At 43.9% G+C, this 12738-nt stretch overlaps 1 long non-coding RNA gene across 1 annotated transcript in view; it reads left to right on the forward strand.

Moving 5' to 3' along the window:
• Window positions 1-450, forward strand: part of LOC138266641 (uncharacterized) — an 82071-nt gene extending 81621 nt beyond the window's left edge. The window contains exon 3 of the long non-coding RNA XR_011199595.1: window positions 269-450. This is a non-coding gene — a long non-coding RNA (uncharacterized lncRNA). The remainder of the gene's footprint in view (window positions 1-268) is intronic.
• Window positions 451-12738: the final 12288 nt, after the last annotated feature.

A 12738-nucleotide genomic window follows, 5' to 3' on the forward strand; every position in this document is an offset into this window, starting at 1 on the left:
AGTAATGATTGATGATTTATGTGGAGGAAGACACTGAGGGAAGGTGTACAACTAATTAGTAATCTTGTTTTCAATGATTTTAAATGTTTGGGGCCTGGTGAGTGAATATTTTTCATGAAGGTGATTAGCCCTTTCAAACTAAGTGAAAATATACCTGCGGGTCTACTCCTTTTTTCTGGTTCTTCAGAGACCAGACCAGTCACGTTTGATAACAAACACAAATCTACACAAAATACTCCATTTAGTTTCTCTACTTGTTCTTCAACAGCAGTGCGTTACAAGGTCTATCTCGCTCAGATTGGGACTGGGACGAAGTTACTCGGGGTCAGGAGGAGGATGAAAGGACTCAGGATGGGACAACCTGAACAGCCAGAAGAAGGCAGTTATTGACTCCAAGGGAAACCATGACAATGATGACTCGGAAGCCTAGTACTCAGCTCTATAGAATGGAGAGAGGTTAGTTTATTTGGGAAATGCTACTGAATGTGTGTGCTGCACTGCTGGGAAATGTGAAACTCCTCTTGTTTTTTGCTCTTCCTCTTAGTCTTCTTTGTACACTCCTCATGAAGCTTTCCTTCCTTCTGTCCTACTCCGTGACCCTACAATACAGTTTCTGTTTTATAATCCGAGGCCTTCTCTTCTCCTGCACAAACAATAGCCAAAAGCAGAGGTCAACACTCCTGCTTAACTGTTAGACTGGTTCAGCCAGGCACACATAAGTGACGGACATTCCGAGAAAATGCAGCTGCACTGCCCAATTTGGCAAAACAGTCATACTCATCCCTTCATTTCCTTCCACAACTGATTGATAATGATATGCTGCTCATCACCCTGACGGAGGTATGTTGTGTTGTGCAGTTTTTGTCTTTGTCACACCTTTCCCCAAATCCCCTTTCCCATTCATTCACGAAACCCCTAACCCTCTTCCCCCGGCCTGTGAAATTTGTTAAGGTGTGACTTAATTTACATCAAATGGATCACACACTTGGTGGGGTGGATGTGGTTAAATGCAGCCATTGACTATAGGATCTTCTATTACCTGAGCAATAGCTCCCACCAGCTCTACTTACCCAACGGTGCATAAAAGAACATCATTCATCAATGTCATCATTCTGGCCTTTGTTATGTGTAAACGCTCAACCTTGTCCACTGCAGACTTTAAGAGCGCTTTTCCTGACTTGAGGGTTTTGTAACTTCGGTTTTCATTAAATTCCATGCTCCCTATTGCTCAGAATAATTTACTATTGCTAGTTTTTGTTATAATATCAGGTATTCCTTGTTGTGTCTTGGTTGTGATAGCCTGGTCTCGGTCTTTCTAAAGCTATATCATAAATGTGTAACCCACAAACTCTATGTTTATCTTTCAATTTAGTTGCATGTGATGGATAATCCTTTTGAATAAACCTTTGGAGCTCATCTATGTGGGAGTGGTACCTCGCATATGATGCCTTCCCTGTTAGTGTATCACCACTACCATTAAGAAAGCACCTTGGGAAACCATCCATTATGGTGTTGGAAGATTAGGAGATGCAACAGACATTGCTTCTTCTATTCAGGTAATCGATCTATGGAGTAAATTGAAATGGTTTAGTTAGTATGTAACTAACTTATACTGCATATGAGATAAGTAATTGTTTATCTAGGTTGCTATAAGTAACTGGCATACACTTTAAGAAACAGATTAAAAAGACAGGCTGAGCGATATGGTATCAGTGCTAAGTTAAAGTAAAACACAAAAAACCTGTTCAGGCATAAAGTATAATAGAAATGTTTCCCTTTAATAAAAATGTCCCAAATCAAGCCCACCCTCTCCACCCACAACAAGCCAACCCCTCTCCCAAAACAATATCTCCCCAACCTATGTTCAAAATATAAGTGTCCATAAAAGTCCAAAACAAAGTTCAAAATAATAAAATGCCCTGCCCAGTTCCTACCCTCTCCTCCCATAACAAAACTCCCTCCCACCAAAACAGAAAAATAAAAAAGGCCTTGGAAGAGGGCATTCTCCGGGAGCATCTGCAGGTCTTCAAGCTGGGCCAAGAGGGGTGCCATCCAGTGGCCAAAGTGTGCCAGCTCATGCAGCACATGGAAATGTCACGCTATTGCGTGACATTTTTGCGCGAAAACTGCACTTACAGGAGAGGAGACCCAAAATGGATCCTAGATGCCCCAACAGACCCCAGGAGGATGAGAGCAGACCAGGAACCAGCCAGGAGGAAGCATACAGGAACCAGGACATGTTAAAGAAAAAAAGAAAGTGTCGCTTCAGTGCAGAGGAGCAGGAAATCCTGGTGAAAGAGGTGACGGAACACCAGCACCAACTTTTCATATCCTCAAAATTGCCACTCAGTAGGAGAGAGGCCATCTGGAAACAAATTGTGGACAAGATAAACAGTGTGGCTGAAGAACGCCGGACAGTCACCGAGTGTAAGAAACGCTGGCATGACTGTAAACGTAGGACCAAAGAGAAAATGGCCAGGAACAGGAAGGCAGCAATGCAGACTGGAGGGGGGAGTCCAGCACAACAGGAGGCCCTGGACCACATGGAGGAGATGGTCGCAGCCGTCATCCCGGAGGAGATCGTCACAGGGATACAAGGACTGGACAGCGCAGACTACCACGACACTACGCACATGCAGGGTAAGTCGCATGGGGAATTACAATGCAATAATGGGGACTGTAAGCAGGGGGGGGATACCTACTACACAATGCATGTAACTTAGCACATATATGAAGTGGCATGGGGAAAGGGGCACGGCAGGGGGGAATGGCCAGTACTGACCATAGCCGGGGCACGACAAAATACTGCCACCACTACAGTCCCACGGGGACATCCTGTAATGACAACAAGAGAGCCAAGGGAAACCAGTGACAGGTGGGAAGGACACTACCCTGAATCCACATCCAGGCACTTGTTTTGCACAAACTATTCCCCATCAACTAGGTCCCTACCTGTAATGCAGTAGCAAATACAACAACTGCAACTTAACTGCCACCACAGTTGACAGTAACACCTCTCATCTCTGGGCAGCTATAGTACCAAATGGCAGGAACCCCACCCTGGAACATACATACCTAAATTAGGGGGTGAGGATGACATCTGCAACTACTCCTAGAAATAAGACAAAGGTACCAGTACACTTAAATGCCGAATGTCCAGAACTGACACATACATAAGCCTAAGTAAACAGCAATAGGAGCCACACAGCACTAACGACACACACATGCTGCATACGTCAGGGTCCCTCACGTGCCTGCCTAACAATGCTACATCACAAATGTCATACTGCTCAGACAACAACATTGACGAGGGGACACAGGCAACTGGTCAATGAAACACATCTGCACAGTCTAACCAAAAAATAGGACATTCATACGATAAACAGGCCAATCCAGTAAGACACACATGAGACCCCATCAGATACAAACATCAACAATGTTTACATCCATACCACATCCTAACATTGACATACATAGGTCATGCCACCTAACATGTACAGATCATGCAATGTGAATAAAAAGTGTATGGTGCAGGGCCTGTGAGGCAAGTGTGCTGGCAGGGCAGTCACAACACCCACAGTCAGTCAAAGTGTAGCGTGGCAAGTGAAACGTATACTTTGCGCAATAGCCTCAGGCTGGAGGCCTTTGTGCATCTTACCCTGAATGTACTTATACTCATTTGCTCACATCTAAGTGCCTCAGAGCACTTTGCACTAAATGAATCTCATTGCCCTTCCTATCAGTTAATGTAGCAAATAGTCAGTCCTAAGGTGTTGGCAATTAGTCAAATCACCCTGTTTTGCCTACTTCTGCACTGGAGTTTGCCAGAACATATTCACTCTGTGCCCCAGTCAAGGATACCGTCTGGTTCGTTGATGATAGATGTGGTAGGGGTTAAGGTTTGCCATTCCTGCGTAGGGAAACTTTGTCATCACAATGACATATGTCTTTTAAATTCACTTCCTCGTCCCAAGACACGCATGGGGGAGTTTACAAACAGAAAATCACATCTAGATGCTGCCTGCCTTGCTGCTGATGCACAACCAGATCCCAGCCCATTCCTCTGATATGAGGGATGATGTCTCCCCTGTGATTCAGACAGCCAAGCTCCAAACTTAACATGCTGTGCTATATATAGAACAAGCAGAGGGAGAGTAGAAACTGTTAGGCACCATGATAGCTGTGTACCAAGGTATTACTCTCCTGCGGACTATTTCAGTTCTAACTGTGTGTATTGTTTTGGTTATTGGGGCTCACACCTAAATTCCTACAAGTCAGTTGTACAATGAAACTTCATATCAAACAAATACTGTCTGTGTCATTTGTGTATGGGAACATACCGGAAAAGATAGAAATGTGTCGGACCTGAGTGACCACCACTTCCCTGAGAAGTCCCAAAGATGTCATGGGCTTGGACTTCTAAACATTCCTCTGTTGTGGGAGACCAGAGGCACTCCTAGTCTGTCTGAGCTAAATAGAATATCTGGGTAACAGAGTTATTTACAAGTGGGTCAAACTTAGTCCCCCACACCATTAGCTATCCTGCTGCCTAGAAAGCCAAGAATCACATGTAGGATAATGAGAGCCCACCCAAACAAATGTCCCTCCATAACAATAGTGAAACACAGAGGGAGGAGTAGGACAAAAAAATGCATATTCCGAAATAATTACAAATCAACACCTAGAGATGACCTGGCAGGCATGTCTGATAGCTCCATATCATACATGTGACACACAGGTGGGCCATAGGCCTACAACAATGCCCTATGATGGACAGCAGATACCAAGACAAAATCAGAGTACAAAGTTAAGGCATCCAAAGGCTTGTATCTTAGTGCAAAATGATCTCAACACAGACACACTAATTGTACCCTGTTTCTTTGCAGAGGAACACGGATCTCCTGCCGATATGCCTGTCCATGAGTTCCCTGATGACATGGATGACGAGACCATCAACCTCACACAAGAGACCATTGACATGGTCCTCGAAAGCCTCCAAACCCCCCCTTCAGTAACAAGGAGGAGCCAAGAAGAAGCAGCCACCACAGTAGAACCACCCGCCACCCCAATTGTAAGACCTGCCAGCTCCAACACAGCTGAGGACTCTGACGACACTGGCACCAGCTTCGAAAGAACAGTCGTTGGGGTCCAGCGGGAGCTGGCCAAGGAGGTGCGGGTGGGGATGCAAACTATGGCAGCCAGCCTTGAGGGGGTGCGTTCGTGCATGCTGTCAACTGCTGATCAGGCAGCTGCAATGCAAGCCAGAACATCGCTGTTGGAGGAACTTTTAGTAACACAGAAGGCAATCTGCACAGCTGTCATCCAGTTGACCAAACAACTCCAACAGCAAGCCAGTCAGCGTGTGCACGAATGCAACATCGAACCCCTCAGGGCCGACCTGGCTGCTTACCATCGGGATGTGGCTGCCATTCTGAAAAACCAGCACGCCCTCCTTGCTGCAGTACTGCCCTTCATAACTGGACAGGGATCAGCCCCCGGGATGTCTGCCTCCATGTCTTCTGACACTGAGGTGTGTGTTGCCCCTTCACAACCAACAACAACAAGGACACACCAGGCAACACACACATCAGAAGAAGAAGACATGGAACAGATAACATTCACTCGCAAGAGTACCCGGAAGCCCTAGTCCCTGCACCATGCCCTACTCTGACCAAGGTCCTACGTTTTGACACATGCCAGCCTCACTCCAACTACCCTCAATGACTGTTCGGCAATCCACTGTTTAACTTGTCCACATTGGCTGTAAATGTTTCTCTCCTACCATTTGGCAATTCCTGTTCCTCTGCACCGTCTGTGACATCACCCCAGCATGTCAGGAGCATCATCCACACCCTGTAAATAGGATCACCATTTAAGAATGCACCAGAACGGACTCACCTAACATTGTTAATGGACTTTTTGCACTACTCCACCTAAAAATAAATATCACTTGCACACCTATTGTGTCTCTGTGTCATTTCACACTTCAACTGTGCAGTACATAACTCCAAAGTGGCTGTGTGGCAACCATGTCGATTCTCTATACTACTGTCCTGATTTCATGTATACTGAAACATCTGTGCAGTGGCCAGGATTGCATCATAGCTTTACTAGACTGAGGAAAATAACTGATGTAGGGACTAAGCACACACAATCATGCTGTGTTGGACAGAATGAGGCCCCATCCATAGCTATTCTAGACAACTAATGGTGGCTGAGAAATGTAGGCACCTTGCAATACTAAAACAAGAAATTATGCTGTAAAATGAAAGGAATGATAACCAAATTACACTGCATCAATCACCCTTACAGCGTATACTACCATGAAGGAAAGTCATGCTCAAGCAGTACACACATGATGTAGGTCAGCAATGACAGCAACAAGACAAGAGTGTGAACAAATACTCATCTACAAAGCTCTCCCTGAACTTCACAATGCTGTCCGACCTATCTATTTACCTACAAAATCAACTCTGGAAGCACTCTTTGTGAAGTAGGATACATACCAACCCCAAATCTTGATGATCTATGCACACTACCAATGGTGGCTCTCCCAAATGGTGGATACTTACCAAGTTAGCACACAGGTAGCTGGCATGTTAAACCTCAATAGCCTGGGGATAGCGAGCATAGGACACAAATGTCATACTAAAACTTTCTGCTACACTGATGTCAAGGCCATGAAAAGGTAGCACCTAACGCATCAGGTAAAGGGTTAACAAACTTTTTATTTCCAATAAGTAATAAAAGAGGCAACTAAGGGAAAGATAAACCTACACTAATCTAACCTGACTACTACTAACCCACAACTGTCCCTAACTAACCTAAGCTAAACTTACTCTACACATGTAACGAAACGATCTAAACATCAACCCCCCACCCACCATTATGAGACAAGACACATGCAGGACAACACTTACTAACCTACACACATACTACACTATCCTAAACAAACATATATTTTTTTTATTTTTATTTTTTAGAGATTTTTTTTTTGTTTTTTTTTGTTGTTTTTTTTAAACTGGAATCCCAACATTGCCCCCCACCCACCCACACAAAAAGATAAGATATAAAGAAGAAGGACCCCCCACCCTCTTACCTAACACTAACTATGCTAATTTCCTACACTTATCCTATAACTAACCCCCCAAACCACACTAACAGTATGAAATAGGAAAGAGGTGAGAGGGGAGGGGTAAAAGTTCTGGAGGGCAAAATGTCTACTGATTTGGCCTCCGTAGTGTTCGCCGGGTGGAGCGCACCTTCTTCTTCACCTCAGCCATGTCCTCCGTCAGGGTGTCAACTTTTGCAATCAACCTGTCCAATTTCCTTGACAATGCGTGGAAGTCCGCTGGGTTGATCGGAGGGTCAGTGCAGGTCTGGGTGCCGGTGGAGGTGGATTGTGTTGGTGGAGTGGTGTGGGCACGGGACTGCCCTGCTCCCACCACACGGCTGGGTCCAGGTCTGGATGAGGATGCCTGGTCCGTTGCTGGGTCCACTTGGCCAGACCTGGTGGATGTAGTGGCGGGGGTTGTTGGGGGCACCGTTGGGGGAGCCTGTGGTGTGGCATACCACGCCCCGGAGGCCCGTTCCGAATTGTATCTGCGGGCCATCCTCCGATACCCACACTGCACCTGCAGGATGTGGCTGTACCTCATTGCCCGGCGCTCAAACTGGTTGCGAGCTGTGGCACTCAGGTTTGCAGCTGTGAAGAGAAAAGGCAAATATTGAGCATAGAATTTACAGTGGGTTGAATACCACAATGGGTAATTTGTCCATTACTAGCAATGTATTGGTTGCAGCAATTGTTATAACATAGTTCACGGGAAGGCTCAGAGGAAGTACATGTGAATCATGCATACTGAAGGGCATATCACATATAGCATATCCATGTCTCTACATGATGGATGACATCACCCTAAACTACTCATACAATTCATACCTAAGGCATTATACATTATGGCACCAGCTCGTCCGCATACTGACTTCACTACATATGTCATTCTATGTGATAAGAATCACACTCCTCACTCAATGGCATTTCGAAATAGTTGTGTGCTAAGATTGAACCCCTGGCCATGAATCATATGTCGACACTATGGGCCAGTTGTAGGAATTGATGGGAAATCAACTAGCAAATTGCAAAGCTGAACGGTGTCTCTGACACCGTCTGCGAGTCACTATGGGGTCCCTAAATCCCACCTCATGAACATCAATGATGTGGGTTCCAACTTGCACCACCTTAGCAACTATGGGCACTCACAGGGATGGAGGCCTGCTGGGAACAGCAGAACTCCATAGACGTGACTGCTTTTAAATGAAGCAAGTTATTTTTCACCAAGTGTAGGCCCTTTATCTGAAAGGAAAATGAGCTGCGATTTGTTTAAATTCACAACAATTGATTTTTCGTAATTTACACAATAATTATTGCTCCCCTAGACCACTGGCTGTTTTGTGCAGGAGTATTTTGGTCCACTCACATAGGTGAAGGTTCACAATGAGGACCCCTTCCAGTCAGCAAGTTGGTTAGCATCCACTTCAAGTGGATGATAACAGCTACTCACTTTGCAACCACGTACTCGTTAGAAAATGGGATTGCCTACCACTGTGATTTGCAAGTAGGGCTGGTAAACTCCTTTATTTTTTTCATTTAGAAAAGCATTTTGCAAATATGTACATGACCACCAAAAACATTTCGGATTAGGAAACAGACGTTTGCAACTCACTAACATCAAATTATGCTATTTGCAATGTGTAGACATTTTGCTACATCTGGACCTAGGTACAAACTCAAGTCACAAAAGGTGTTAAGTACGTGTAACATACTGGTTGCTACAGTCCTAGGTACCCTGTTTCACAGTAACATCCCAGTCTTTGTGGGTGGTGTGGGAAGAACAAACAACAATCCCATGATTAATGCACAACCAGGAGTGTACAGAAAGTTCAACAAGCATGTGCCTTCACACACAACACCTATGAAGGGCTAGCAACACGTTGGAGTCAGCCCAACCTTGTCACATCCCAGGTCCACACATGTCAAAATTATATGACTTAGCCCAACATAACATACTATTAGTGAGGCATGTTTTACAACACACACAGAGGAGGTAGAACACCCATTCACATGATTCAACAGAACACCTAGGCCATTGCACTCAAGTCACACACACTTCGAGGTCACCTTGTGGAAGTACATGCCCCCGGAAGATCCGACCTACAGTGTATACAGTCCATCCTCAACTAGGAAGAAGCACTTGTCATCGAAGCCATGTGCCTAAGCTATCTGGGAGACTGTCAGTCTGATATGCTGACTCAGTTAATGGCAAGTTCCTGACCAAGTCTAACATTGACCAGTGTATTCAAAATGAGTCATGCCATTCCCAATTGTCGCACTAATTGAATGACCTACTGCCCCTCAATCTGAGAGATGACTAGGTATTGCTTTACAGAAACATTATTCCAATTTGATATCACACCAAAACAACAAAGCCAATGAACGGCCAGCACATCAAATCATGAATTATCCTGAACACACAGTAATCCATCATGCTTCATTTCCAAACAATGTAAATAGCACTTAGGCAACACTCACTGTAGGTATCGGGGTCGTCAAAATGGGTCACCTCACCAACGGTGTACGGGGCTGGTCCACCTGTAAAGCATGAAAGGAAGATTATACTCAGACTGGGTGAACAGACAAATAATTTCTGTTACAATGACAGTGTGTGAATATTACATGGTAATGATACACTTTCACACATGCTCATCCTGCCTGGCTGACTTTGTATTCTAGATTATCATTGGATGAGTCTCCTGCTCCAGTGACACACCCTACTACACTCATGCAGTGGCCAGGACAGTCATGTGTCGTCCAAGTTAATCCTCCATTAGTAGGCCCCAACAATCATGTGATCCATACATCTCAGCATGTGCATCCCAGAGAGAAACATTCCACAACTGGTTCCATGAGGACTGCATGACCACTCACAATCAAACAGGCTATGTGGACAGGTTCAACACACAGCAACCAGACACACATGTGACATATGTGTGGACAACATGACTAACTTCATGTGACGTGAAGGCAACACACATGTGTAGCATCATCATGTGTTTGCAATTTTCGGTCTAGCTATGGCGTCTACATATGTAGGTATGTTGTTTCTACATGACGTACTCACTGGCCATTATGACCAGTAGAGTACAAATAGAGCAGTTCACGTGTTGCTTTTCAGACACAAATGCAACAGTACATTCCATGTAGCTACAGTCATCTGGTATGTGTTGCAAAAATGAGGCATCGGCCTGGTAGCATAGGTCTTCATACACATCCTGCAAGAAATACACATTTGGACACATATGTATACCTTTGTAGCGCAGCATTTGCATCATTTTGTGACGCAGAGAGGGGGCTACTTAGCAAAATACAAATAGATGTTGCATTTTACTGCTGTTATTGGGTGTACATGTGTAGCAAAAATGGGGATTTATGTGTATACCCATGGGCCTAGGTTTCCCTAGCATAACACGCAGTCAGCTACTTATTTTGCAGATTGGCTACCAATCATCACATGTTCACGCACACATTCCTATTATTCCCATGTAATTGATTAGTACTCACCAACATAGCCACCAATCCGGAGTCCCAGGTGGTCCAGCAGGTCCTGTTCCCTGCTGATCAGATCTGCCCAGCGGTGCTTGAGTTGATGTATATTCCTCAGACTCCCGTAGACCCGGACCAGGTGATGGCGCACCTTCTCCCAACGGATTTTCCTCGCCTCCGTGTGATACCCCTGTATTACACAGCCCCCAGCCTCCAGCATCAGTGGGAGGAAATGGCTTACGAGCCATATGAAGCCCCCCAATTCGTCCTCACCCATCCTGGACAGGCGAGGCCTACCTGACATGATGAGAGGTGTAAAAAAGTACAAAAGAAAAATGAAAGAAAAAGTGGGAAATGGGGAAAGGTAGAGGTGTGAAAGAAAAAGAAGAAGGAGAAAAATAGCCCAACTAACCCCCCAAACTATGCTACCCACAACAGACTCCCACAGACAATACAAACTATCACAGGTATAGACAAAATAACACTAAACAGACTGAGACAATGTTAGACAACAATAAAAGATTGACACAAAGACAAAATACAAGGCACACAGGACACTAAAGCAGTAAAACACAGGACAACACCTTTCACACAACCACACAGTCTAGATAACTCTGAGACTGCAAAGTGAAAGTGAAAGTCAACTCCCAGTACAGATTTGGTAAACAGGATATCCTATTACATCACTTCCTGCATAAAATGGCCGCCGTTTTTATTTTCGCGTAATGCGTCATATTTTCACGCATACACAGATGTGCGTCATATTTTTTTGACGCATTACAGTGCATATGATGCGGAGTGTAAAAATATGATATGAATATTAATATTTCAAATTGTACATGAGATGACCAACATATTGTCCATGTAGCGTCATTTTTACCACGCATACATCATGGGCGTCATTTTTTTTACACGTACAGTAGTGCACATGATGCGGAGTGAAAAAATATGATATGAATATTAATATTTCAAATTGTACATGAGATGACCAATATATTGTGCATGTAGCGTCAATTTCACCACGCATACATCATGGGCGTCGTTTTTTTTACACGTACAGTGGTGCACATGATGCGGAGTGAAAAAATATGATATGAATATTAATAATTAAGACTGTACATGAAATGACCAACATATTGTGCATGTAGCGTCATTTTTACCACGCATACATCATGGGCGTCATTTTTTTTACACGTACAGTAGTGCACATGATGCGGAGTGAAAAAAAATGATATGAATATTAATATTTCAAATTGTACATGAGATGACCAATATATTGTGCATGTAGTGTCAATTTCACCACGCATACATCATGGGCGTCGTTTTTTTTACACGTACAGTGGTGCACATGATGCGGAGTGAAAAAATATGATATGAATATTAATAATTAATACTGTACATGAAATGACCAACATATTGTCCATGTAGCGTCATTTTTACCACACATACATCATGGGCGTCATTTGTTTTACACGTACAGTGGTGCACATGATGCGGAGTGAAAAAATATGATATGAATATTAATAATTAATACTGTACATGAAATGACCAATATATTGTGCATGTAGCGTCAATTTCACGACGCATACATCATGGGCGTGGTTTTTTTTACACGTACAGTAGTGCACATGATGCAGAGTCAAAAATATTGTGGATGTAAATAATTATTTGAAGGTGAAATATCAAGACACATTTGGATACATTTGTATCTGACTCTGCATTGTGTGCACTCATGTACGTGAACAAATTATGACGGCCATGCTGTATGCGTAGAATATGGAGCAAATTTATCCAAATGTCTTCATGTGTTTAGCTTTGGAAAGGTGATTTGTCATGGTAAAACGGTGCGATGTGAGACACATTTGTGTTTGTATATGACAAATGTCCGTACTTTTATGTATAGACGGCCTTCACACTGTGATGTTTGGGATACGTTAACTAATGTATTGACCATATTTGACAACATATTTGGTGTAATTGCTGATGGCTATTTTGAAATGATGTTTTTGATACCATTATGTATTCCGTCTCCAAAATGTCCCCACCTTTATGATGGGGATGCTTTTATCTGTAGTCCTAACAGGGAGTGGGAGAGTCACTTTCAGTTTTTATGGGGCTGACCATGTCCCATTATG

This window comes from Pleurodeles waltl, chromosome 11, assembly GCF_031143425.1.
Source record: "Pleurodeles waltl isolate 20211129_DDA chromosome 11, aPleWal1.hap1.20221129, whole genome shotgun sequence".
Classification (NCBI taxonomy): Eukaryota; Metazoa; Chordata; class Amphibia; order Caudata; family Salamandridae; genus Pleurodeles; species Pleurodeles waltl.